The 27379-nt window shown below is 40.7% G+C and overlaps 1 long non-coding RNA gene across 1 annotated transcript in view; it reads left to right on the forward strand.

The window, feature by feature from the left end:
• Nucleotides 1-27379, forward strand: part of LOC146575304 (uncharacterized) — a 429876-nt gene that overhangs the window by 161309 nt on the left and 241188 nt on the right. The gene's annotated exons all lie outside the window — the stretch shown is intronic.

A 27379-nucleotide genomic window follows, 5' to 3' on the forward strand; every position in this document is an offset into this window, starting at 1 on the left:
AGTGGGGATTTGTAAAACTTCAAGTGTATGATAAGGTGAAAACAAATACACAACTGCATGTCATGTAGTTGAAGGTTTTTTTTCTTTTGGAAGACCGGAAAACACTGAAAGTTACAAATTAGTCCTTTATTTATCCAGGTAAAAAAAAATCTCATTAAGATTAAAAATCTCATTTCCAAGAGAGACCTGGCGTCATGGCAACACAAGTCACATACCACACAGGTATATAACATTTAAAACAAACACAATATCCCAACATGTGTAACAAATGTATTGTGCTTGAAACAAATTCAGAATAGGTGATAAAGCAGCTGCACATGTGTGTCACGAGTAAATCTGGCTGTATAACAAACAGAAACAAGTGATCCTGCTGTCTTTGCTCAATGGTTGGTTTGAGTCTTGACAATCCACATTGCTGCCATCTTTCAATATGTTTGAATGCACCAGTGTAAGTGCAGCCACTCAGACTCAATGTGTTCATAGAAACAGGTGCAGATGTGTCACGAGTTCATCCAGCAGTAGCTATGGCACTTGGCCACAGGGGGCAGCAGTGGACTGACCTGCATTTGAGACTGCTCCAGCTGCTGTGACAGTCAGTAGATCTGCTACAAATTGCAGATCATATGCAAGTTTTGAAATGACATTATAAATATTCCTAACTTAGCCACGGCAGCCATGTTGATGTATTACCTATATTGGCTGAAAATGTTCATTTGCAGAGAAAAGACACAGGCAGACTGTGCTTACAGGATGTTACATGTTATTATGTGATGTTACTGAAATCATCATGAATAACAGGAGTGGTGATTCCTGTAACTTTGTGTATATAATTTGGCATTTCTTACTGATGCAGGCCAAAAATAAATACATAAACTGAGCACCTGATGGCTTTGAACTTTTGTTGTCCATCTTCCATTGGTTTGAATTTTGCGCTCCAGTACAAACACAAATCCCCCAACCCGAGGATCAGCACAATTAACCTAACAGACCTACACCTTAGTTCACAGATTCACTTTGTCTAAGGTTGATTTCTGGGATTTCACACAACCCAGGATTCAGATGGTGAATCCATGATGGGCTTGGATTTACATCATTATAAATGAAATGTGCTCTACTTGGAAGCAGCCGGCCCCGCCCCTTTTGACGGGTTGTGTGAGACTTTAAATCATCAAACTGTAAATTATAAATTTAAATTGTTATTGATCCTTTACCTCGAGTCCTAAAGTGTAGATTTATTTTCTTACTCTTCTTATATATATTGTTTGTTTACTTGCACCGCTGTAACTGCAGCCTCGTCGTCTCGTCTCTCTATATGCTGGACTGTCTGTAGCGGAGATGACAATAAAGTTTACTTTGACTTCAGCAGCGCGCAGGCGCACCGAGGGCTCTCGCGCTCACTTTATAGAATGTAGAAAAAACATGGGTGCAGATTATAAGTCTGTATCATAATCAAGGCTGGACTGGGACAAAAAATCGGCCCGGGCATTTTGACTAGAGACCGGCCCACCAGGATAAAGATTGAAAATGTGACGTCATTCTGGGGTAAAACCGCAAAGGATTCTGGGAACTTGTGGCAAGAGGTACTAGCGCACGCAGGCTTTCAATTGAACTCAGTTACACAGCGATAAAAAGAAACACAAAAAATGGCAAGAAGCTGTTGTATTATTAACTGCAATAGCCGGTCGCATGACAGCCACGGGAAGCCGACGGGTAAAGAGATCGTTTTTTTCTTTTTTTTATTGGATTACGTCGTTGAAGAGAAATTTTTTAAGCCATGTTTCCAAAGTAAGAGCCGACAGATGGTCTGGATATACCAAATATAACGTCTCAGAACACTCCAGCTCACATGTTAGTCTGCTCCAAGCATTCCCACAAAGGTCAGTGTTTTGTAGTAGTTAATACGTCATTTTTCTTAACATAATTGGTGATATAGGTTATAAGCAAGTCTGGCGCTGAACAGAAATTGTCGCGCTATGCTCCTTTATTTATTATGAATAAATAGTCAATTGTCCTGACACAATATTGTGTTTCGCTTCTGTTATTACCATGGTACATTGACAAAAACATATACTTTTATTCACAGGATAAAACAGTTGTTTTGTATCACTAATTGTCCATTGCGATTACAACATACAATATTATTGTCACTGCTACATTTCTGTAATGCTACCAGAAATTATTTCCATTACTAATTAATTACGGTTGAGCTCAAAGGTTATATTAATAAACGGTTAATGAATGTGTATTTATGACGACGATTTGTGAGACTGGTAAACTTATGATACGTACGATGGTCTTTCGTTCTACACGGTGCATTTCAAGGTCCTGCACCCATCCGTCGGTAAACTGTACCTGGGCTTGTTGCAGTGACCTGAAGTTACTAAACTTCATGAGTGTATGCACTCACTCCAAGAACCGTATAATTATAAATATGAGCGTGGTGAAAGTTGGGCAGCACGCTAACGTCTTTTGTCCACTCTGTGTGCTCGTAAGGGTCTGACCCTTTCACTCCTTTGATTTTTTCCTCGTATCTTTTCTTTGACTTTTCATCATGTCTGTCTTTGTACGGACCGGCATTGTTCTCCTTTTGTTTTGTACATTCCTTTTTTGTGCGGCAAAGAAAAAGCAAGAAGGTATTGGAACCGGAGAATGAACGTTTTGTGGTGCTGCAAATGCTTGCATTTGATGCGGTACTTGGATTGTTTTGCCATGAGTTCCTGGCATGCAATGTGCGAAAATCACCTGATTGCTAAACAAGGGGGAGGGTGCATCCGGCCTCCTCGGCTGTAATTGGTCCAGCCCAGAGTCGATCATAACCAATTGGCCAATCCAACACCTTTCATTATATATACCCTTCCTAAAAAAAAAAAAAAAAAAAAAAATCCATCGGCCCATAAAATCAAAATATCGCCAGCGGCCCACCGGGCAAATGCCCGGTATGCCCGATGGCCAGTCCAGCTATGATCATAATATCTGTTTGTTGTTTTTATTTTGTTTTGCGAGTTGGTTATTAGATGCCGCTCCAGCCAGCCAGAGACTCCCCGCCGCCCCGCCCTCTCCTCCCTGTGCCGCCAGCAGCAGGCACACCTCGCAAACGGAGGGCGCCCTTACTCCCAGCAAATGGCTGATAGAAAACCGATCGGTGCCTACGAATTTCCCAATATGCGCTGGCATGACGTCGGGGAAGCATGGGTACGACCGATTATTTTATTTTTTTTCTTGCCAATGCCCGTGATGCCCCCCCCACCACGATGCATTCTATTGGTTTGCACACTTACACACACCCAGCTGTGGTTTCCTGTTTTGCTGGACTCTGGAGAGCCCCGCCTTTAACGCTCTTCTCTCACAGAGAGCAACAGAAAACTTGGAAAAACTCCAGATTGACTGAACTCAGTTCAAAGTTACCTTGACACCTTTAGATGTGAGACGTAGTGATGGTCCGCTTGAAGCTGACGCTCCGGTGCGTGTGTCAGAAAGATCAACGCGCTGCTTCAGAAGCACCGTGTCGAGGCTTGATTCGTTTGGCCGGAGTCACGTGATCAGTGACGTCTGAAGCTTCGTTTAGAACGTACCTTTTTTTAAATCGAACTTTATTGAAACACAATGAGTATACAACATACAAACAGATGAAGTTTACAAAAGAACAGAACATGAACATACAGAACCAGGAGTAAAAAAATGATGATATGAGGAGGCGAAAAAAATCAACATATAAATATTGTTCTGAGAGGCTTTTTGTTGGTTGAGTCTGAAATTGATTGTATGTACAATTCATATCCTTATAAAACGGCAGAAATATGGTGTTTTATTAATAAACTTACATTTATGGATATAAAATAGCTAAAAGTATTAACAAATTTTTTATAAAAAACATTTATCATTCTTCCTGGGGAACTTAAAGAAACAGAATAAAACATTTTCCATCGTAAAGAAAACTCCCTTAAAATATGGACAATAACAAAACTGCTAAATTCTTCCAGAATCTCTGTGTAGAGGAACCAAAAGAGATGTGCCACAGTTTCTGGATGATCCCCACAGAAAGTTCAATTAGTATTTATGTCTCTTTTAAATGTTACCATATAGTGACTGGCTGGGTCACATTTATGAAGAATTTTATATGAGATTTCCTTCACCTTGTTCACAATTAGATATTTATGGGATCATCCAGACTGTCTTCCAGGTGATATCTGGAACATGTCGGTTCCAGTAAGATATTCTATATATGGGAGAGAGACGATATCTTCTTGGAATAAACTACGTATTCTCTTATTGCTGTTACCAAGTTCCTGTGAAAAGCAGATTTTTCCCACTGCTGACTCAGCTGGATCAGGGAGAGTGACTGAGGCAGATATTGAGCTGTCAGTGTTTTTATATAACATTAAAGTCCCTGAGGGTATGGCACCAAGCACCATTGAGAATTCCCCAACACCACTTCCCCTGCCGGTGGCGGACTCCCTCAGGTGTCGGTGCGTTGGTGGTTCTTTGTGTCTGGGGGTGGGCGTCCAGGTACACACCGGCTCACTCCCTGGTGACCGCTTATCGGGGCCTGGAGCCTGGGGCTCGCTCGGGCCACTTTGGAGGTGGGGTGCCCCCGGCCTCTCGGCCTGGGGCTCGGTCACTCAGGCACAGCTGGCTGCCGGCGGAGCTCACGGGCGCGTCACTGCGACTCCCCCTGGCTTCTGCTCCGCGGCTGCTGAGTGAGCCCTCATCTGGGACTCTCCTCAGCTCTTACTGGGACAGTGGCGCGGCTGCCCCTCTGTTGGTCTTCCTTGGTCTCTTGTGTTCTGGGGGCCTCTGGATGTCTCGAGTTTTGATCTCCTCCATACCTGCTTCATGCCCTGGAGGACGGGGCTGTGGCCCCCCCACACCCTCTAGCAGATCGTTACATGGAGAAACCTTTGGAATACAAGCACGCTGATCCACACAGGTATGCACACAGGTGTACACACGGGTATTCACAGACGCGGACTACAGCTTTCTTGGCTGCTGCCTCAAAGCACATTGTGCGCTGTCTATCTTGCGTGCTGCACAATATCGTTTATTATTTAGTATCTTCTGTTATCTACTGCTAGCTAGTTTATTGTGATGGTGCTGTTTTTTTATTATGTTGCTCTTTGTTGTTTGCTTTCTCTTCTGTTTTTTTTCTCCATACAGGTGACCCAGGTGTTTGTTTTTTCTTTCTTCCCCCCCTTCTCACCGTCTCTTCTCCCCTTTGGTTTTCTTTCTCTCCCTCTTTCTTTCATTCTTTCTCCCTGTCCTATCCCCCAGTCATGTCTGTCCCGTTTGTAGCAACTGAAAATAAAATAAATTCATAATTATAATAAAGGTCAATCAAATGGACCAATATGGCAAGGCCATGATGATCCACTTGGTAAAATAAATCCGCTTGGCATCTTTCTTGGCCTTAAGACAACAATTCTGATGCTAAAGATCCAAACGGGACACAAAAAAAAAATAAAATCAAGCACATTGTCCTAACCTTAACACCATAATGTTTAACAGTTAATACCCTCAAGTTGAAGGATAACCACCCAACACTAGAAGTACCCACTGATGTTTTCTAGAGACCTTTGAAAGATACACTCTCAGAAAAGATGTGTCTTACCCACTTTTTGTGTTCATGTATTTTAAAACGCACACACACAAATAATTGAGCACATTATTCTCCAATCACGTTGCAATTTGTGTGCACCATTATTCTATTTTTAACTGTCATAAAATGATCATTGGTTTCTTTTGGTGTGAGAGCTGAGGCGAGGAATGAAACGAAAGAAAAAGACAGGAAAGTCAGTCATTCGGTTAAAGACATTCAGCAAAATAATATTCAGGTCACAATTTCTAAAAATGTATTCAGTAGAAAACAGTAACTAGCGCATCCTAATGTGAGACTTTCCCATCCCCTTATTGAAAGATAAAAATGATTTACTGATGTTTTCCTGCTTTATATAGATGTGTGTTAATCTTAGCAGAGTTGTGTTTTTTCTACTGATGATTTTTTTACAGTTAGAACTGCAGTAAATTATTTTAATTTACTCAGTTTTCATGCAACCTTTGGAAGCTTTCCATGCCACATCACCTTGTTTGAGTCTTTCTGTTGGAGCTATTTTATTTTTTTCAAGAGGTGCAGTAGTGAAGGGAGAGGAGTCGGATGCTGGGGGTCTGGGAGGATTTGTGGCTCCCAGAGTGGAGGAAGAGAGGAGGTAGGTCTGTGGGCAGGCTGGGTTCTGGAGCAGGGTAAAGAGCATGGTGGTTTGGGTCCAGAGCATATTGAGTCTCACAGAGGTGGGGAGCAATGTGGAAGGTGCAGGAAGCAGGGCCAGTTGAGAGTGGGAAAGTGAAAAAAAGAGAAACAGGAGAGTTCTTCTGGTGGTTGAGCAGGTGGATCATAAATTCATGAAGGTAGGTATAACAGTTTGCCAGAAAATCACGGCCACAACCGGTCCTTAAATATGGAGGTCTCTAATGAATTATTACTTCCAGATGCAGGGAACAGAAAGCCCAGGAAGGTAGCTCCACCGGAAGGAACCACCCAAAGCTTCCTGGAGAGAAAATGGTACAAACCCCCCAGCCTGCCCTCAATGCTGACATAATAGGTTATATTGTGGTTCTAAACTGATGTGGTGTGAATGTGAGCATGAATGGTTAAACCTGCAACTGCTAAGATTGTATGGTGCTTCTCACCCTGTGATAGCTGGGATAGACTCCAGCAACCATATGTGGGTTAAGTCCCAGTTGGACATGTCTACTATGGCTGATAAAAAAAGAGAAATTACGATGACTGTTTAAAACGTATACATTGAGAAATAAAAGCATTTCTGATCGTTAAAAAAAAAAAAAAAAAAAGAGAATTCCCCAACACTGTTTGACAAGTTTGACGAGCATCTTGACTTTTGGTCTTTGGATATTAACAGTCCTGGGTATGTGACTTCTTGTTTAACAGAAATGTTACAGAGAGCATTTGCAGTGCAGCCTTTAATTGCTAGTAATTCACATGTTTTTAAGATTTAGACATAAACCAGATGCCTCAGAGAAATCACTAATAACACTAAGGGCTGGACGGATTGTTCTTAGAAAGGTGTCTGTTTCTCATAAAGCCTGATTGTGTCTCATCCATAATTGTGTCCAAGAACTCTTTCATTCTGTTAGCAAGTACTAAAGCCATAATCTCATAGTCATCATTGAGCAGACAGATGGGTCTCCAATTATCAATAAGAAGTAAGTCTTTGTTTGGCTTTGGAATAAGTGTTATGAGACCCTGAGTAAGAGTAGGAGGGAGGATGTTATTCTCTACACTTCCTATGAAAAGCTGCAGTAAGAACGGAGCCAGGAGATTAGAAAATGATTCATAAAACTCTGCAGTCAAACCATCTGTGCCGGGAGATTTGTTGGCCTTAAGTGCAGAAATAGGATTACAAACGTCCTCCACAGTCAGAGGGCTGTCACAGTGACTTCTATCTTCCACAACAATAGTTTTTAGGTTTTTAATATTATTGAGAAACAGCGTTGAGACATATATATTCTACTTTTCTAAATGATTGACTATTTCAATGGAGAACCTAAATGACACGGACCCGTGTTTGTTATTACATATCTCTATTTTGAATGTGACAAGTCTATCATTGCCTGTTATTCATAGGTATTCACAGAGTTTTTGGCCTTTTTTCCCTCTATAACAGTTAATTGACTCTTTACAGTGGCCTGCTATGGTTAATAATAACATGTTCAGTCATGAGTGAAATCAAAGCTTTTCTTCACTTTAGCATTTAACATTCCCAACAATATAATGTGATACCTTAATTAAAACACAGCTAATAAAACACAATTTTCTTAATGCAAACATCAGTGACTCAACATTAGCAACCAAAGGGTTCAGTCTGCAGCTCACACTCATGTGAAGCTACAGCCTCCCCCTTTAGTCTCTGTCATCCTTCTGCTCCTGCACAAACAAAGCAAGACAAAACCTCCACCCTTCTTCTACAGGCTGGGTGAATTGTTGTGGACATTCACTAATCCTAAAGTCGGCACCGTTTTTGTCTCAGTATCAAGTCTAGATCCTGGTTACCATAAAAATTGAAGGGGTCTACAACAACTACCATCCTCCTATCTCTATCCTGGTTGCAGCAGGGCCGGGAAATAACCCTGAAGTGATAGGTTACCAGGCAGGGTACACCCCGGACAGCTCACCAGTCTATCAGATAGAAACACACAGCCGTTTACATTCATGGATAATTTAGAATCATCAGTTAACCTAGCTCTAATAACTGCCTGACTTTTCCTCTCACACTGGAAACCAGAATACCCAGAGAGAAACCACTGCAAACTAGCCAGACTGTGGCCTTGAGCCCAGGAGCTTCTTACTGTGGAGCAACAGCACTAACCAGCATGCCAACAATGGAGGAAATACAGGAAAGCTATGATTTCCTGTATTTGATGCAATGAAGTTGAATTTCGTACAGATCTTTAAAGCCTGAGGCAATCGTGTTAAACACACGCGAGATGCTCACGTAAATCCAAGAGCTGCCCTTTTTTGTTCCTTTTTTTTCTCAGTGTGTTCCTCCTTCAGTTTGTCAATATAAAATTGTACTTAGCAGTCAGTATAAGCTTTGAGTGATATAAGTTTGCATGTGACAGAATACTGCATGATGACCTTTTGATGACTTAGATTTGATAAATTCTTCCTCACAGCGATAAAAGCTGAACCAGCTGTGATTATTTCACTCCTGCCAGGAAGAGGAGAGCTGGACACTTTATCTGCACTAACAAGAAGAGAACCACACACACTCCCTACACACTAACATCCCTCTGCCTATGAATAGATGTATTCACTGTTGTATTACGTTTGTATATAAATAAAGACAAGTGCAAGAACAGAGCGCACATCACAGGCCCCACTCTGGTGGGAGCATCTGTGATCATGCCCTTGCAAGTAAAAGCTGCAGCGTCTGTGTGTTTCTACCTTTAGATTCTCAGCTGAAGAAGTGTCTTTAGAATAAATCTCTTGAGGAGTAAACATGACTTGGGATCTGATGATTTTTTTAGATATCTACAGATCAGAAATTATTTTAATCACAACTTAATTTGTAGAAACATTCTTATTACTAACCAAATCTGAAGTGCAAAGTAAAATTATTTCTAAATTATATAACAGCATCCGGCGGTGTAAAAACGACAGCACTCTGTATATTAAAGCGAAGTGGGAAAAGGAGGGTAATTTGACAATTACAGAGAAGTGTTGGGCTCACGCATGCAAGATACAGTGGGCTACCACTGGGTCTAATGTTTGGCATGAATTTAGCTGGAAAAGCATCATGAGATTTTTCATTACCCCTGCTCAACAAAGATATCGAGGACTTGGTGATAAATGTTGGAGATGTGGGGGAGACGGAGCTAACCATTTCCACATCTTTTGGGACTGTAAAGATATTCGCCAGTATTGGTCTCTAATCCATGATCATTTACAAAATGTTTTTTCATTTGTTTTTCCTTCAACTTTTGAGACCATGTTTTTGTGCAATGCACCAGTGGATAAACTGGATTCCAACGACAGAAGACTCCTGTACATCCTTCTGGCCGTAAGTAAAAAGCCTCTTACGAGAAGATGGCTTAAGCCTGAACCACCAACGATAGAAGACTGGATCCATTCTGTACAAGAGATCTATACGATGGAAAAAGTGTCATTTTCTCTTAAACTTCCAGGGAATATGGTCTAAATGGACAGACTATGTTAAGCATATGAGGTGTGATTTTGTGTACGATGTTACAACCCTGAGTACTACGTAAACCTGGCTGCCCTGCTGCCTCCTAACCCTAGATTTTTTGTTTTTTTGTTTGTTTGTTTGTTTGTTGTTGTTTTTTTTTTGGGGGGGGGGTTGTTTTTGTTTCTGTTTTTTTCTTCTTTTCTTTTCTCTTCTCTTTCTGTTTCTACCTGTGGCTCCCTATGTGTGTTTTGTTAGAGTCTTCCCAGTTTAGGTTTTGTAGAGTTTTGTGTTCAGCAATAAAAGCTGCCATTTTGAGTTCAGTCTTGTCTCCAGTGAGTTTGCGTTTGGGTCAAATTCCTGCCTGCACACAGCCGATCATGACATTATTGACCAAAGATAAGCTCACATGTCACCTCATGACACAGACACTTATTTCCACAGCATGCACGAGGACTGACAATAAGTGTCTATAAAGCCACTTCTATCTGCCACACCTGTGCTTCTGTCATGGTTGCTCTCCTCTCACTCTGTCATTTATCCACAGTCTGCCTCCCTCTGCTCCGTCAGCTGACGTCCTCTCTACACCACCTGCTGTGTTTTATCCTGCAAAAACACATTTAAGAAGCGTTGCACCGAGTAACGGGAGGAACTGCTATAAAATCCATTTAAAGGAGGTGGTGCTGAGTGCTGTGACTGGGGTCCCACCACTGACATCACGGGTGGAGGACATGTTGGAAAACTGCTACAAAGTGCTGTGCAGCCAGCAGAGCTTACAGTCTGTCCTGTGTGTCATACAGGCTCTCACACTTAGTGTTTCTGTGACACATTGAAGAGAAGTTTGTGTTGTTCACAGTTGTGCTTGTACTGAGTGACAGCTGACATGACCTAACAGGAATAATGTGTCTGTGCTGAATGAGAAGTAACACACAATGAAGTCTTGATGCATCTCAATCATCCAGGAAAGTGAGTCTGTTGCTTCTGTTCATCTGGACGCAGCGTTTTGTGGGAGAAACGTGTCGTCATCATCAGGTGACGTCTTCAGTCTCAGCTGCAGGTTTCAGTCTTACAAACAGGACATTTGCATAAAGACTGAAAGCAGCTGCAGGAACGATGGGCTGGGAGCTCCGTTCCTTCATCTTAATTATGCAGATTCTCAGGACCATTGATCAACAACCACTGATCCATGTCCATGAGTCCCATTCACAGAGATGTGGGAATGGCTGCAGTCACAGCATGTAAGATGGAAATAAATGAGAAGTATTTAGCTGAAGTGGATTTGATTTATCTTAGTTCTTTTTTAACTTGTAGTTCTACATTGGAAGATTATTGTGATATTGAAATATAAAAATAAATTTATATTCTATTATTTTCTCAAAATAAGCGTCACACTCGTGGAAGCCGGTGTAGCCGCCGAAACGCCTGCATTTATGGAGACTTTCAGCCCCAGGTAGGCCAGTTATGGATCTTGGGATCCACATTATGTCAGCAGCTCCACCGTGAACTATGTTAAAAACAAACATGCTCACGCCTCACAGACGACAGCTTACAGTCCTGTAGAGATAAAGTGACTTCGTACAGCCCCGACCTGCAGACGCTGTGCGCAGAGGTTCAGGAGCAGAAGTCCCATTGTAAACATACCACGGCAGACCCGACGATGTTTCCATGAACACGCTTTCAGCATCTCTTTATTGACCACTCAGCCTGTGAGTGGGTCCTGTCTTCTCCACGTCCACACCACCTTCATGAATGCGCGGGCACCCCCCTCCAGACCTGATCCCTCCGTCCGTGCACATACCACTCACACCCGTCTCCTCATAATGGGGCGAGTTTTATAAAGTGATATTTCAGTGTGAATTTATACAATGACTTCATCTTTGATCCTGACACTGTGGGGCCCCCTTATACACAGACGCGTTTTAGACACTAGTCTGTAAAGGTGTATGTTAGACAAATTGTGTTGCCTTTGATGTACATTGTCATATTGTCTCAGTAACGGGACATTGGCAGATATTTTAGACAACCCCCCCCCTTCACTAAGGTGTCGGTTATATTCTCCTCACAAATGTAATAATAACTTCTAAGCTCTCCTGACAGGATAATAACACAAACAGACACACATTGTCATGGGTAGTGAGGCAGACTCAGCGCAGACCAGAAACTCCTTCAAACAAGAGTGAATTTATTTACAGTGCTCTCCACAGTGAAACATGTGTACAACGGTGTTTGGGAAAAGGGGCCGGGATTCCAGGGTCCGGGAGTGAAAGGGGCCGGAGTCCAGGAAGAGAAGGTTTTCACACGGATTTCACAAACAGCTCCTCTTCTCTCCACCAGCACTCTGGCTCACGCTCAGTCACAGTGCACAGGGAACGGGTCCAGGGGGAATGCTGACGGCTCAACGATCCAGCGACGAGTTGAGCAGGTCCGCCATCTTAAGTAGTGCTCTAATTCGTGATCGGCGGCAGGGGTGCTGATCATCCCCAGGTGCGTGGGCCAGGGGCGGGAGCCCACACTGAGCTCCGCCCCGGCAGGAGAAAGAGAGAGCAGAGGCGAGAGAGGGAGAATGAACAAAACTAAGTGTCTGACTGGCGTCAGCTGGCGAGGTGCGGGGACCATGACACACATGGAGCTGACTGTGAGTCCACAGGAGGCCTCCGTCCCCTCACTGTCTCTGCTGTGGTGAACATCTGGAGTCCTTTAACTGCTCGTCTCACAGGAGACTCAGCGAGGACGCCTCTGGTCTGCTCACTTTATCTCCACCATCTCCACCCACATCACTGATACTCAGCCCCACCCTGTCTCTATCTGTGACCTTTCACCCACTTTAACTAAGGTGGTGATCTACTGTGATAAGTTTCATCAGAAGCTTCATGGTAGAATCAAACTCTGTTGGTTCGTTTGCACGATAATGTTAATCACACACACACACGCATGTACGCACGCACGCACACACGCACGCACACACACACAACAATTCTCACACTGGGGTTTTTGCAAATGATATCAGTGACCACAACCAAGACCACAAATAGCTTTTAAAGGAGATTTGAAGCTTTTCTGGCAGCAAGCTTCATGATTTATGGGACTATAACTGGAACAGAATCTACCTGATCACCAATGGTGACGCTCCAGATCAAACCCTGATAACTCATAACCTACATGGTAATTTCAAGTGTGGGGGATGCATTAATTGTCAATACACCAAAAATGTCAAATCATTCAAAGACCCTATAGGTGACAAAGCCATTGCCACAAAGGGCTTTATCACATGCAGAACTAAAAATGTAATCTACATGATACAGTGCCCATGCAATAAGATATATATAGGAGAAACATCCCGCCCTCTTAAAGATTGAATTAATGAACACAGAAGTTCGATCAAGAGGAATGATTCAACCAGCCCTGTTGCAAGACACTTCAACGATAAACATCCAAATTCACCATTATTTTTCCGGCATTGAAGCCATTAAACTAAACCAAAGAGGTGGCAACATAAATTTTATCCGGAAAAAAAGAGAAGCATCTTGGATATTCCGTTTTAAGAGTCTGCACCCCAGAGGTATGAATGAGCATTTTTCTATCAATGAGGTTTTATGAACTACACCATTTTTAAAAAGAATTATTTTAATTTTTTTATCCTAATTTTATCAGTTAAATTACTCTCACATGAGTAATGTTTATTCAAGTAATCTTGTTAGTTCAGCCAAAGAAGGAGTAGCGTGCTAGACATCTCATCTTAAGTCTACATTTTAAGTCTAATCTTTAGAGACTTTACAATTTAGAGACATAAATAAGGTTCTTTTAACAAATGTGTTCCCATGTGATGATGTAATCGTGTTTTCTAATTCTAACGTGCTTTTACCATTAAAGACTGCCCCCCTGTTTTTGTTTTGTTTGTTTAAAATCTGTGTGTATATTTATAGCATCCTTCTTATGCATTTCATGCACGTGTTATTTTCAGACATATGGGGGTTATGTCCCCCCCTCCTCATCATTAATGATCTAGCCCAGTATTTACTTGGGCGGGACTTAACCAATTAACCAATACCTACCTATTATATGTCAGCTGACCTATCTATGAAGTTTTGACTGGTTAATTTGAATTTTTTTCTGTTTCCTGTCTTGTATTTAAGCAATTCTTTACAATGTTTTACTATGACCGTGATGAAGGCCACAAGCCGAAACGCGGTGGTCAATTATTAAAGTTGTTCTTCTTCCCTCAAGTGTTGCTGGAGTTCCTGCTTTTTTTATATACAAGTTATATGCCAGACAAAGGAGGAGGTGATCAGTGCAATATAAGGTGCAATGTGATGGGTGGTGGTGCACAGTGAGTGTCCAGGGTGCGAGGGGTCCTTGAGGATGACATTGCCAGTATATAAATGTCTCTGAGGGAGGTTAGTGTCGGGCCCAGGGCCGCTCTGCTGCCCTCACCACCCGCTGCAGTTTCCTCTTGTCCTCCACAGCAGCTGAACCACAGTGTGCAGCAGAAGGAGCTCCATGGTAGAAGTTCATTAGCAGTTTGTGATTAGCATTCTTGATTTTTTGATTAGCATTCTTGGACATACGTAGATCTTGTGGAGATACAGAAATTATTTTTACTGCAATAATATAACCTGCATTATTAACATTGCCTTAATAATATTACTTACAGGATTGATATTGTATCAAAGATGTTTGCCATCATATTAACCTTTTTCATTACAGGTGTAGCTATGATCATTTTATACACATTGCATATTTGTGCTCATTCAGAGTTGATGTTCAGTCTATTAAAGGTCTCAAGCTTTGTGAAGCGCTATGTCTTCACAATCCATTGTGTGGGTGACCTGGAACATAGAAGGCCGCGTACACGCTTGCAAACACATATAATCTAGAAACTTGCCAGGCCAAAGGTCTGGAATTCATTTAGCTTCTAACTGCATGTTAGTCTACTTGGTAACAGATGACAGGAGAGCAGTTAAGAAAGGGATCAGTCTTCAGGGACCATGTAGGCTTGAAATGTATTACCATGTATGGCAGGTGTTATCAAAAACTGAACTTTTGTATCTCTTTTTACACATTTAAGATGTACCATTGACTGTAATCGATGTATTTTAATCTGTAATTGACGCACGAGGGGGCGTAAAACCCTGATGCTATAAAATCATCATCTTGTGTATTCTTAGGGGGAGGCGTTTTGCTGATGTGATGCTGTATACGTCTTCTCCTGCGTGTGTTTTACAGTTTTTTCCAAATGCTTAAACCCTAACTGTGATTCCTGTAGCACAATTTCTAAAACTATTCAGACTTATAGCAAAACCACTCACTGAGTTTGCAAAACTAAAAGCACAAAAACTGCTTTGCACTCAGTTTGCAATTTTGTAACACACACTTTGCAAAACTGTAGGCACAATTCACTGCACAACACTCAATTACCAAATTTCCAACACACTCCTAGCAAAAGTATACACATGTATGGCTATCATTAACACTAATTTGCCAACTGTCTGGCACACTTTCACATGTGAAAACTTTCTTAGATAATTAGTTCACTTTGCAATCAGCCTAAGCACTATAATACAGGTAAGCTGTGTGTGCGGAGTACAATGGAGGGAGCAGGAAGAGTGAGAAGTAGAGGAGGCCGAGGAAGAGGACGTGGAGGTGAAGAAGTAGGATGAAGAGGACGACAAGGACAAGGAGGAGCAAGAGGAAGACGAGGAGGGGGGAGAGGAAGATGAGGAGGGGGGAGAGGAAGGGTAGGAAGAGTAAGAAATAGAATTGCTGATGACATCAGAGCTACAATAGTGGACCATGTAATCAACCGTGGAATGACCCTGAGGGTAGCTGGCCAACGGGTCCAGCCTAACTCGAGCCGCTACACTGTAGCAAGCACCATAAGGACATCTTGAAATGAGAATGCTTATGGATCTATGACAGAAGTATGAGCTCACACTGACATAGCCTACCTTGTGCACAGAGAAAGCAAAAGCCAGATGTGTTTTGTATTCATACCATCAGTGTGCAGTTGGCGCATTGTGTGCTTAGTAGATGATGGCTTGTGTGTACTGTTGGATACGGAAACACCATTTTTACGAAGGTGTGAAGAGTTAATCTAGCTGTGTTTGCTTTTGCAAGAGAACTACAATGTTTTGATTATTGGGTGACAGGTTTTCTTATTTGTGTGAAGAGTTTTGCAAAATTAGCCAATAGTTACAAAAAATGTGCTTAAGCAATCAGAAAAAACTGTAATAAACTCATTGTCTGATTGCACTCTCCTGAGCCTCTGTTGGTGTGTTCTGTTGCTCAACATTTTTCGAACTCGAAACAATCTCAAATTAAAAACCAATGATTGATGCAAAACTCATTTGTTACTTTGGGTTTGCTAGTTTCAGTTTATTTAATATGAACTTTTAGTTATGTCATTTCTTCTTCAAGTAATGATTCAAGACAAAGAGAAGGTAATAAGGCAAAGACGTGGTATTGGCCACTAGTGAAGTGTGTGACTGTCAGGCTGCCAAACAAACCTCTTCTCCAGCACGTCACACTTGTGGAGCTTCCTGGAAACTGTGACTGTAACAAGAGCAGAGATCAGATGTGGAAAGGGCTCATTCAAGTTTAATTCAAATGTATCTGCACCTTTAACTTTATCTGCACCAAGTCTGATCTGTGTGATCATTCACATGATCTGAAAGCAACTTAAAATTCAAATATAGATCTTGGGGAAGAAACACTGACTCCACATTCACAGGAGACTGAAGACACAAAAATAAAAGAAATGAATCAGCCAGTTGACCAGTGTGCTTATTTTAGGAACTGTTTAATATTAGATTTTTCATAAACTCTGAGACATTGTAAGTACATTTGTAAATACACCCTCTAGTGGAAAATCTGTGTTGATGAAGATGAAACAAGGGTTGACATTTCAGCAAACAATGATCCCAAACACAGCCAGCTGGTTTCAGAGAGAGCAACTAAAGCTGATAGAACGGCCATTGACCTGAATCCTCACAGTTTATAGAAGGGGCCCTGTTGATGTGGAGAAACGTCTGTTGGTCTTCCATGGTCTCTTGTGTTCTGGGGGCCTCTGGATGTCTCGAGTTTTGATCTCCTCCATACCCGCTTCACACCCTGGAGGACGGGGCTGTGGCCCCCCCACACTCCCTAGCAGATCATTACATGGAGAAACCTTTGGAATGCAAGCATGCTGATCCACACAGGTATGCACACATGGGTATTCACAGACGCGGACTAAAGCTTTCTTGGCTGCTGCCTCAAAGCACACTGTGCGCTGTCTATCTTGCGTGCTGCACAATATCGTTTATTATTTAGTAAATATTGATATCTATGGCTAGCTAGTTTATTGTGATGGTGCTTTGTTTTCTCTATTATTATGTTGCTCTTTGTTGTTTGCTGTCTCCTCTGTTTGTTTTTTTTGTTTGTTTGTTTTTTTTCTCCATACAGGTGACCCAGGAGTTCTTTTTTTTTTTTTTTTTTTTTTTTTTTCTCTCTCTCTTCCCCCCCCTTCTCACCGTCTCTTCTCCCCTTTGGTTTTCTTTCTTTCTCTCCCCCTCTCTCTCTCATTCATTCCCCCTTTCCTATTTATTAAAAAATAAAAAAATAAAAAATGACAAAGGATGAACTGAAGCTCTGCCATCACGTAATGTCGCATACTGCTGTTTCTGATGTCATTTAGGAAAAAAAAAAAAAAAAAAAAAAGGAGAAACGTCTGAGCACATGTAATGTGCAAGTTAAGAGCATTTGAGCATCTCATGGTGGTTACCTCGGAGACTGTCTGTCACTTTGTGTAGAGCCACGCCCACAGTGCACAGAATACATGTGTTCGACTAATTTGTCCACCAGGAGGCATCTTGATGCTGTCATCATACACAAAGGCTTTTGTACAAAGTATTAAACAAACTGCAACAAGTGTGTTCAAGACTTTTTCCCTGTCTTATTTCTCTTTATTACACATAATCTATGGAAACGTGTGGTTTGATTACTTTGCATGTGTGGATTTGATGGGTTGTTGCCACATCTGGTGAGATTTTCATGTCAACAGAACCTTCTGAAATATATTTCTTTAGAAAATTGGTGACATTGGTGACATTCGTCCAATACCCGCTCTAGAAGAAGCCCTACAGTACAGAGATTCTAAAGACTGCAAGGTGGCATCAGCAGGTATTGAGGTAAGGACAGGAAGAAAGTGGAAGGCTGAGAAGGCAGTTGAGGTGGCAGAGTCACACCTAAGGAAGAAAACACTGGTGAGGGTCTTAGCAACAGGGGGAGCAGGCTTGGGGTACTTCCCAAAGGCCCAGGTCAGCAGGGCACAGGGAAAGGAGAGACACCAGCTACTCCAGGAAGAGGTCCGAGCAGGTGTAGAGGAGGAGCGAGTAAGTAGAGCTGTAGGCCTTAAGCGGCAGGGAGCATGGACAAGGTGGGAGAGCACCTTGCAGCGCAAGGTCACCTGGGCAAACATCATGCAGGCAGACTTCCACCGGATCCGATTCCTAGTGCAGGCAGTATACGATACTCTGCCAAGCCCAGCAAACCTCCATCTGTGGGGAAAGAGCGAGACACCTGCCTGTCCCCTGTGCTCTGGAAGAGGGACTTTAGAACACCTCCTTAGCAGCTGCCCAAGGGCCCTGGCCGATGGTCGGTATCGTTGGCGACACGACCAGGTGCTCAGAGTAGTTGCTGAAAAGATTGCCTCAGCAATCAGCACCACCAAGCACCACCCCAATTATTTACCCTAACCTACATAATTACATTAGCCCCACCCCAAATGTCTTACCCTAACCCTAACCTCTTTTTTGGGGGGGTTAATTTGTCTAAATAAATAAATAAATAATTATCTGATTACAATAAATAACAATGTATTATTACATATCACAACGAATGTATAACAAACAAAAAATGGGGAAACGGGACATATTGGGGATTAAAATTTTATTCAAACCATTAAAACAAGGCATTTTGATTCATGACCCTTTTAATCATTTCATAATTTACACTCAAAACACAACAACAGTCATTAAAATCACAAACCTTATTAAAACCCTTAAAAACACCATATTGCTTAAATATCAAACCCAGAAAGCATAAAAACTTAATTTGGTGAAAAACATACTCAAGTTTAAAATTTAAAATTACAAATACGTTTCTCTGTAAACCTGAAAAATTCACAACAACATGATTGGATTAAAAACATAGAAATGAAAATTTCAAAATCTTATGGTTCCTTAAAAATTCACATAATATACAAATTAAAAATACATTTCATGCAATTTCATTACAAAGGTTAAAAAACACACATTCATTTTAGTCTAAAACCATCACAGACATTTGAAAACACATTGCCTAACCTAAAATTCAAAAAACTCACGTAGGAAACCAAGCCTATAAAAGGCTGCACAGCAGAGAGGAGCTCATTTGGGAGCTGACCATTGAAGAGACAACATCTCTCTCTCTCTGTGCATTCCCAGCTTTACATCCATTGTGCCCCTATCTTGGGTCGAAACGTCGCGGCAGTGGGCACATTAATTCGTTGATTTTCACTTATTAAAAATTAACCAGTTTTATTAATTTCATTTCTTTTTGTTATAAAAACAAATTTCATTTACATTTTTTTTCTTTTTTTTCTCGCCTTTGTTTGTGATTGTAAATTCATATACACATATTTTACATATCTAACTGAAATAAATAGCACATTAAAACAATTATTAAATAAAGATAACAAAGGCGACATCAAGAGATACGAAAAATTAAGAATTTGACCATGGGGTCCCGGATGGACTCAGAAGGCTGGACGGTGGTACGTCACGGGAGAGGGCGGCTGCCTTCCCGTAGACGTGTCCAGCAGGGGACAGTGATGCTAAAAGTGCACTAAAACCCTAGATAAGGGCAATTTTTTGAACCAGGGCAGGGACACCACCACCCAGCCCCATCGATGTCCCGTGCACGTCAGGCTACCAGCTTGCTGGTGGCCTGTTCCTTTCTCACACCTAACCCTACCCCCTTTAATTAAGCCCCAACCCACATGACAAACCCTAACCACAACCATTTTAATATTCTGGCCTTAACCCATGATTAAATCTTTTTTGATTTGGCCCTAAACCTAATTACTGGATAAAAATTAATTCCAATTTCCATTTGGCTCTAATCCTAATTGGGACAATATTGCAAATTTACAATTAAAAACTCAATTCATTAATTACATTAAAAAATTAGAAAACATACATTATATATACGGTTGTGATTAAAAATATTACATGCAACATAAAAAAACAAAGTAGACGTGATTAAATGTGATTTAAAAATTGTTTAAATGATTATAACTTCTTTACATGGTTAAAATATTAAAATCTTTCTAAAAACATGTTATTGCCAGTGAGGAGTGCTTAAAAAATACATTTGTAAAAATTCTATCCAAAAAACTAAGAGCGAAAGAGTAAAACCACTAATTTGCCTTTCTAAAACTAAATTCGAACTGAAAAAAAGTGGGAGGGTATAAATAGAAGGGGAAGTCACTCTCTGCTCATTCCACTCCAAACCATCGGACAGAGCAGACCTCTGAGAGCAAGCCTGTTTTCCGTTTTTTCTGTGTGTGCCTAGGCCTGAAGAAGACCTTCACAGGTCGAAACGTCGCCACATAGGCACACAAATCCATATTCATTTGGCCTGTTATAATTTAATTTGATGTCTTTTTTCTTTAATAACTAAAAGGTTTTTTTCAAAACCAATTCATTTTCTTTATTTTATTTCTTTAAAAATCTAAGTTAAAAATTGCATATTTAACTTGAAAATTTTAATTTAAAAATTTAATTTAAACTTTGGTAGAAAAACCAATTTAAAAACACTCGCCTCCATCCAACTCACCATGGTTGGATGGACTTCTGACTGGACCCTGGTGCGCCATGGCGGACGCCGTGGACAATTCAAGGTCCAGGCCCCTTACCGAGGGATGGCCCGTGCACCGCCCACCTCCAATTGGAGGAGGGGCCCAAACACTCATCCTAACCCTTTGTATTCACTTTTACTCAAATGGCACAGCAGCCTCAGAAAAACATTAGAACGAGGCATCTATATATATGGGGGATATATATATATATATATATATATATATATATATATATATATATATATATATATACATATATATATATATATATATAGGCTATATATAGGCTATATATATATATAGGCTATATATATATCCCACACAAACACTTTGCAATGAATTCGAGATTAAGTTCAAAATAAGAATGTAAGCAAGGCAAGAGAACGCAAACGCCTATGTCTGCGTGGCTGCAGAAAGATGAAACCCCATCTCTTCCAACCACAGGGGAGGGAGACGGATGAAGCTAGTCTCCTAACGCAGGCTGTTTAAACTAAACAAGCTGCTGTTTCACATAATAACCCTGTCAACCGCAGTATTGCCTTCCGATTTAACAGTTAAAGCAGTAGAGATGAGCTGTCTTTACATGTGCGTGGAACTCTAGCTTCATTAACCAGGCTAGCTGTTGGATTATAGCTCACGCTAGCTAACCAGCGAGAGGTTAAATAGACAGCCAAAGATGCGGACACAACACCCACAAACTTATCTCACCACAATGTAGCGCCGAAAATATGATGTGATTCTAGTTTAATCAAACTGAGAGCAGGAGGAAAACAGCTCCAATCCTCGAGGCCCAGTGTCCTAAAACTGTTAAACATGTCCTCACCGCAACACACTAGAATAAAATTATTAGGTCATTAGCAAGACTCTGTTGTACTTGACTGCATGCTGAGGTGGCAATTCAGCCATTTAATTCATGTGTGTTGGACTATGGACATAGATATCAAAAAGTTGCAGTATACCGACCCTCGACGAATCGAGCTCGACACAGCTGCTGTAGCATAAAGATTGGCATCGACCTAATGACAGCCAAAAAGAAATTTAGAGCAAACTTACCGCGACAGATTTGCCTCAGGTAAGAGCTGAGTTTTTTTTCACGCTGAAAAGTCAGTTTGTTTTGGCTCACACTGAAGAAGACATAGCTGTTCTTTTGTACTGCTTTTAAGCGAAACATGCTTTGTATATGAGGCCAAGGGTGTTCATCCTCTTCAATTCTAGCAGAGATAGTTGCCTCTGCCATTTTTTCTTGTTTCTTCTTTCTGTTTGTCCGCTACTTTGAAAGGCTTGGGCCGCTCTGCCCGCCACAGTTCATAACTGGTCATGTGACTGCATGGCTACATCTGATTGATGAAAGAGTTACAGAAAACTCCACAGGTGGCATGATCTATTATTAGTAGCATTATCTAATGTGTGAAATAAATTATTTTTTAAAAAAAGTAACAAGTCGAATATTGCCAAATGTAGCGGAGTAAAAGTACCATTTCTTCTTCACAAATGTACTCAACTACAAGTAAAAAGTATGGTGCAAGAAAGGTAATTTAAAAGTACTTTTTTTTTTTACAAAAACTTACTCAAGTAAATGTAACTCGTTATTACCCACCTCTGCAATTTTCTTACACATATTTTTGACCTGGGAGTAGAATTGATTGTGAACTGGAAAGGGATAATGCTTATGAACTTGCAAAGTAAAAACATGATGGATTTAGGGTAACCCTTTTTCTTTTTTATTTAAGAAGAGAATTTGTTTCACTGTGCGATGTCTTTTTCTTTTCTTGGAGATAATGTCTCCTGCCTTAAAGAAAATCCCCTCACATGGAACAGAAGAGGCTGGAGTGCAAAGAAACTGCAATGTGAGTTGGTAGAGATGCAGTTATACGGTCTTCCTGGGTCCCACAGACTATCAGCTAAAAAGAATAAACAAATTAATGTTTTTGTTTCATCTCGCTTAGACTATTGGTCTTGTGACCAGGGGTTGCTGGTTGTCCAGCATACAAGGTTAAAAACAAAAGGTGAGAGAGCATTTGTATCAGTGGCTCCCAGACTCTGGAACTCGCTGCCTTTGAGTTTGAGATCTGTGGACTCAGTCATGTCTTTTAAAAAGCAGTTAAACACGTATCTGTTTAAACTTGCTTTTGGTTGATTTTGTTTTGTTTGAGATTTTAATGTCTGTTTTCTGCCTTTGTAAAGCACTTTGTGATTTTATCTTGAAAGGTGCTATATAAATAAAATTTTACTTTACTTTACTTTACTGTTTACTGAGTAAATCGGTTTGTCTGAGATTAAAGTTATAGTTTTTACACAGCTGAATAAACAGAAAGCAGACAGCTGATTATCAGAAGTGTGAGACGCTCGAGAATATACTCCGGTGTCCTGTTATATTTTAGATAGCAACCATTGCTTTTATGTGTCCTAATATGGTTGTCATTGTGCAGAAAGAACTAGACGATTAGGAGCTTTATTTTCAGCTTTGTACAGACATGCTGTAATTCCCCATTACACATTTAGATTTCACACTTCTATGACCTTTGGCAAGTTCCTGTTTTGATAAGTTTAGCAGGACTGCTTACTTCTGCTTTTTACATGTCACGTACACACGTTAGTTTGTGAAAGGCCACACTCTGTATCAGGGCGACTGGAGAGATTGATATCATGCCCTATATGGTGTCAGGAAGTGACACACACACACACACACACGCACATGCTTGCCTGAAAACTGTCACATTGTTAACTGAACTGTGTGTAACTGCTGTCAATAAATAGAGGCAAAAGAGGAAAGTCAGGTTTTGAAGTCATTGCCTGGATGGGCGAGTGGCAACACTGCTCAAATCTATGCTTCCCTTGCCGACAAGTAAGATCTGGTGTCTACTTTGTTCGCAGTAACAGGTTTCTGAGACAGCGAGGTCTGTGAGTTTAGACCTAACAACTTCCTTATAATTCACTCAATCAGTTACGTTCTAAATGAAGCTTCGGACGTCCCTTATCACGTGACTCTGGTCAAACGAATCAAGCCTCGACACGGTGCTTCTGAAGCAGTGTGTTGGTTTTTTTGACACACACAAGTGTCAACTTCAAGCAGGCCATCACTAATGTTCATGTTTCATGTTTTCACTTCTTATTTCCCTGCATGTACCTGTTTAGGATTACGTTCATGTCACTTTAGCCACAGTCATCAGTTGTCATATATAATTTTTCCAGTCTACGTTCTAGTTTTAGTTTACTCTCTCATGTTCACTTTGCTTTATATTTGGATTCTTCTTATTAGCCCTAATAAAGGCTTGCCCTTGGTTTAAAGCTCATCACTGTCTCTTCCTGTGTTCTGAATTTGAGTCAATTCCATTACTACACCGCCAAAACCCCACCATGGCATCAAAGCCTTACATACCTCTTTTACCATGAATTGCGCAAAGGAAAAAGTATTAATAACCGGCCTGCAATGTCACAAAATGGCTGTGTGCAGGCAGGAATAGGACCCAAATGCAAACTTACTTAGGCAAAACGTCAACTCAAAATAGAGCTTTATTGCAGCGAATGAAGGAAGCGATTAAAACCTAAACTGGGAAATACTAAACTCACGGGGAAACACAAGGAGGTCTCAAAAATAAGAGATTGATTTTTCTGCTATTTTGCATGATACTGGGTCTATCATCTCCAATAATGACGTGGACATCAGATTTAACCATAGTTTCTCGAAGAGGCACAAAACATTAACATTGGGATTTGAAGGATTTAAAAATAAAAAATGTGAATAAAGTGAAATCTTTAATAGAGTGTGTAAAATAATTATTTAATATTGTTTCCATTGTGCTTCAATCATGAACGGATAGATAAATAAATATTTAAATGAAATGTCAGGTGGATCCAAAATAAACATGAAGTAATGAACACTAGAACAGAATAGAATTCAACTTTTGTCTATTTGACTATTGTCATTGCACATGTAACAAGTACAAGGAACTAAACAAGTAGAAAATTTTAAATGTACTTACCAAGCAAAGCATATTTGCCAGCCATGTTTGTTTCAGGTAGTTGATGAGAAAAGTATCACTTCTGATGTTGTGAACTTGAATGGTTGCCTTGCAAATTCAGCTCTGTGTTAACAGCTCTGTATTCTGCTTTATCGCCTCCCTCTGAACAGGGAGGAGGTTTCCACATCACATGACCTCCTTATTAGAAGTTATGTGATGTGGAAATTGATTTGAATTGAATACAAAACACCTCCGCAGAGAACTTGAGCCTTAAAAAACATGTTCTTCACATAATTTTACTGTAGCTATGCACTGCTGACTGTAAACAGAGAAGGGATAGCTACAGTCATAAAGCTGCCCTAACCAGTCTACCAGCTTCCAGTTTGGATTCAGGAGACAGACACTATCTCTAGGAATGTTTCATGGGAAGTCTCTGATGTGTCTGGCATTTTAAACCTGCTGTGTGACTGCTTTGAAATGGAGGACACTTGGTCAAGGTCAAAGTTTGAATCTGATTAAGATAAAAATAAGAAAACATTTTCAGAATCATAGAAAATAACTTTTTTCAGCACCTTTAATCATCATTCATCCATTTTCTGAAACGTTTTGTAACCAATCTTTGCAAAGCAGGTCAAGATTTCTTCTGCATGTATAAAATCTCTTTTTTTGTGTTAAGGAGATTAATTTATTCTTCTATTTCCACAATTACCACAATTAAGAAAGAAGAACGAATTTAAAGACATAGTAGTGTTGTGTAAACTTAATCCAGGCCTAAATTTATTCTTTAGTAAAAAGGAAAGTTTGAAGCCTAATCTTAAAAGTAGAGATAGTGTTTGTCTCATAAAATGCCATGTTAATAATGTATTTTCTGCCATGGTGGGGTTTTGGCGGTGTAGTAATGGAATTGACTCAAATTCAGAACACAGGAAGAGACAGTGATGAGCTTTAAACCAAGGGCAAGCCTTTATTAGGGCTAATAAGAAGAATCCAAATATAAAGCAAAGTGAACATGAGAGAGTAAACTAAAACTAGAACGTAGACTGGAAAAATTATATATGACAACTGATGACTGTGGCTAAAGTGACATGAACGTAATCCTAAACAGGTACATGCAGGGAAATAAGAAGTGAAAACATGAAACATGAACATTAGTGATGGCCTGCTTGAAGTTGACACTTGTGTGTGTCAAAAAAACCAACACACTGCTTCAGAAGCACCGTGTCGAGGCTTGATTCGTTTGACCAGAGTCACGTGATAAGGGACGTCCGAAGCTTCATTTAGAACGTAACTGATTGAGTGAATTATAAGGAAGTTGTTAGGTCTAAACTCACAGACCTCGCTGTCTCAGAAACCTGTTACTGCGAACAAAGTAGACACCAGATCTTACTTGTCGGCAAGGGAAGCATAGATTTGAGCAGTGTTGCCACTCGCCCATCCAGGCAATGACTTCAAAACCTGACTTTCCTCTTTTGCCTCTATTTATTGACAGCAGTTACACACAGTTCAGTTAACAATGTGACAGTTTTCAGGCAAGCATGTGCGTGTGTGTGTGTGTGTGTGTCACTTCCTGACACCATATAGGGCATGATATCAATCTCTCCAGTCGCCCTGATACAGAGTGTGGCCTTTCACAAACTAACGTGTGTACGTGACATGTAAAAAGCAGAAGTAAGCAGTCCTGCTAAACTTATCAAAACAGGAAGTCAATAATGGCTGTGCAATGTTCTTAAGACAATTAGAGGACATTGAAATGCAGTTGACTGTACTGAAAAGCTCGACTACCTAACAACTTTGTGTCCCGCCAGTTAAAGAGAGACAAATCCAGCTGCTAAATTAAAGCCTTCTTGTTTGATCAGAAAAGAAAACATTGGTCCATACACCTGAAAGTCCTGAAAACGCATAGTGAATTCTGTCTTCGGATGTATCCATGTATTTCTGTGGTGCTGATGCTGCTCTGAGCGGGCAGCACTTGAAGCATTTGCAGTGTTGGAATGTGGATGTTTAAACCTTGCTTGAAAAACCTGCCAGCTAGCAACGTCCCTCTAACTGGTAGGCAAAGTGAACCTGGTAGCCAATTACAAGTTGAACCTGGTAGTTGGGGTTGTTAGCTAAGATACCGTCATTAAGAAGTGGCACAACTAATGTGTCTACACGAGCTAATTTACGATGTGCACCGTTGGCCTGGAAGTACACATTTATTTTTTGATGCACTTTTTCAGATTAATTCTCTGCTTGTCGTGCCATCAGTTAACCTTCCTGTGCCAGCTGTGGCATGAGTGCAAAGGGTTACTGACCCGTGATGTCTTGCATAGCTTTCCTCACATCAAGAAGCTGTCGATCAAAATCAATGCAGCTCTTCCTGCATCTGGAGCTTGTGAAAGACTGCTCTCGGGGTTCTTGCTGTGAAGCTGTGTCAAAGGGAAATTGTTTTTATATAATCAGCTTCATGAAATGTGCTTTTTATTGATCACTAAGCAATCTACATATCTACGTGACTTTTCACCTAATAACTTTTGTGATGAACTTATTCAGCTAGAAACCACTTCCTGTTTTCAGAGAACAGTTAGATGTAGAAAAGGGAAAAACCTGTTGCTCTGAGTGACGTTGTTATTTTTGTACACACACACACACACACACACACACACACACATACAGACAAGTATAAATAAAGAACACAGACAGTGATAAGACGCAGTTCGTGTGTCTATGACTGCCCTCGAATAAAGACAACTGCAGTGTTTGTGTTTTCTAACTCAGGTGTCTTAGCTGAAGAACTACAGGGTGATTTAAAGAAATCCCCTGTCGAGCTGTAACTGTTCAGCAGTGAACAGGAGTCTCGCACAAAC

Source organism: Mchenga conophoros, linkage group LG4 (assembly GCF_057382185.1).
Source record: "Mchenga conophoros isolate Kocher_MC1m ecotype Shallow Benthic linkage group LG4, M_conophoros_male_GT1.1, whole genome shotgun sequence".
NCBI lineage: Eukaryota > Metazoa > Chordata > Actinopteri > Cichliformes > Cichlidae > Mchenga > Mchenga conophoros.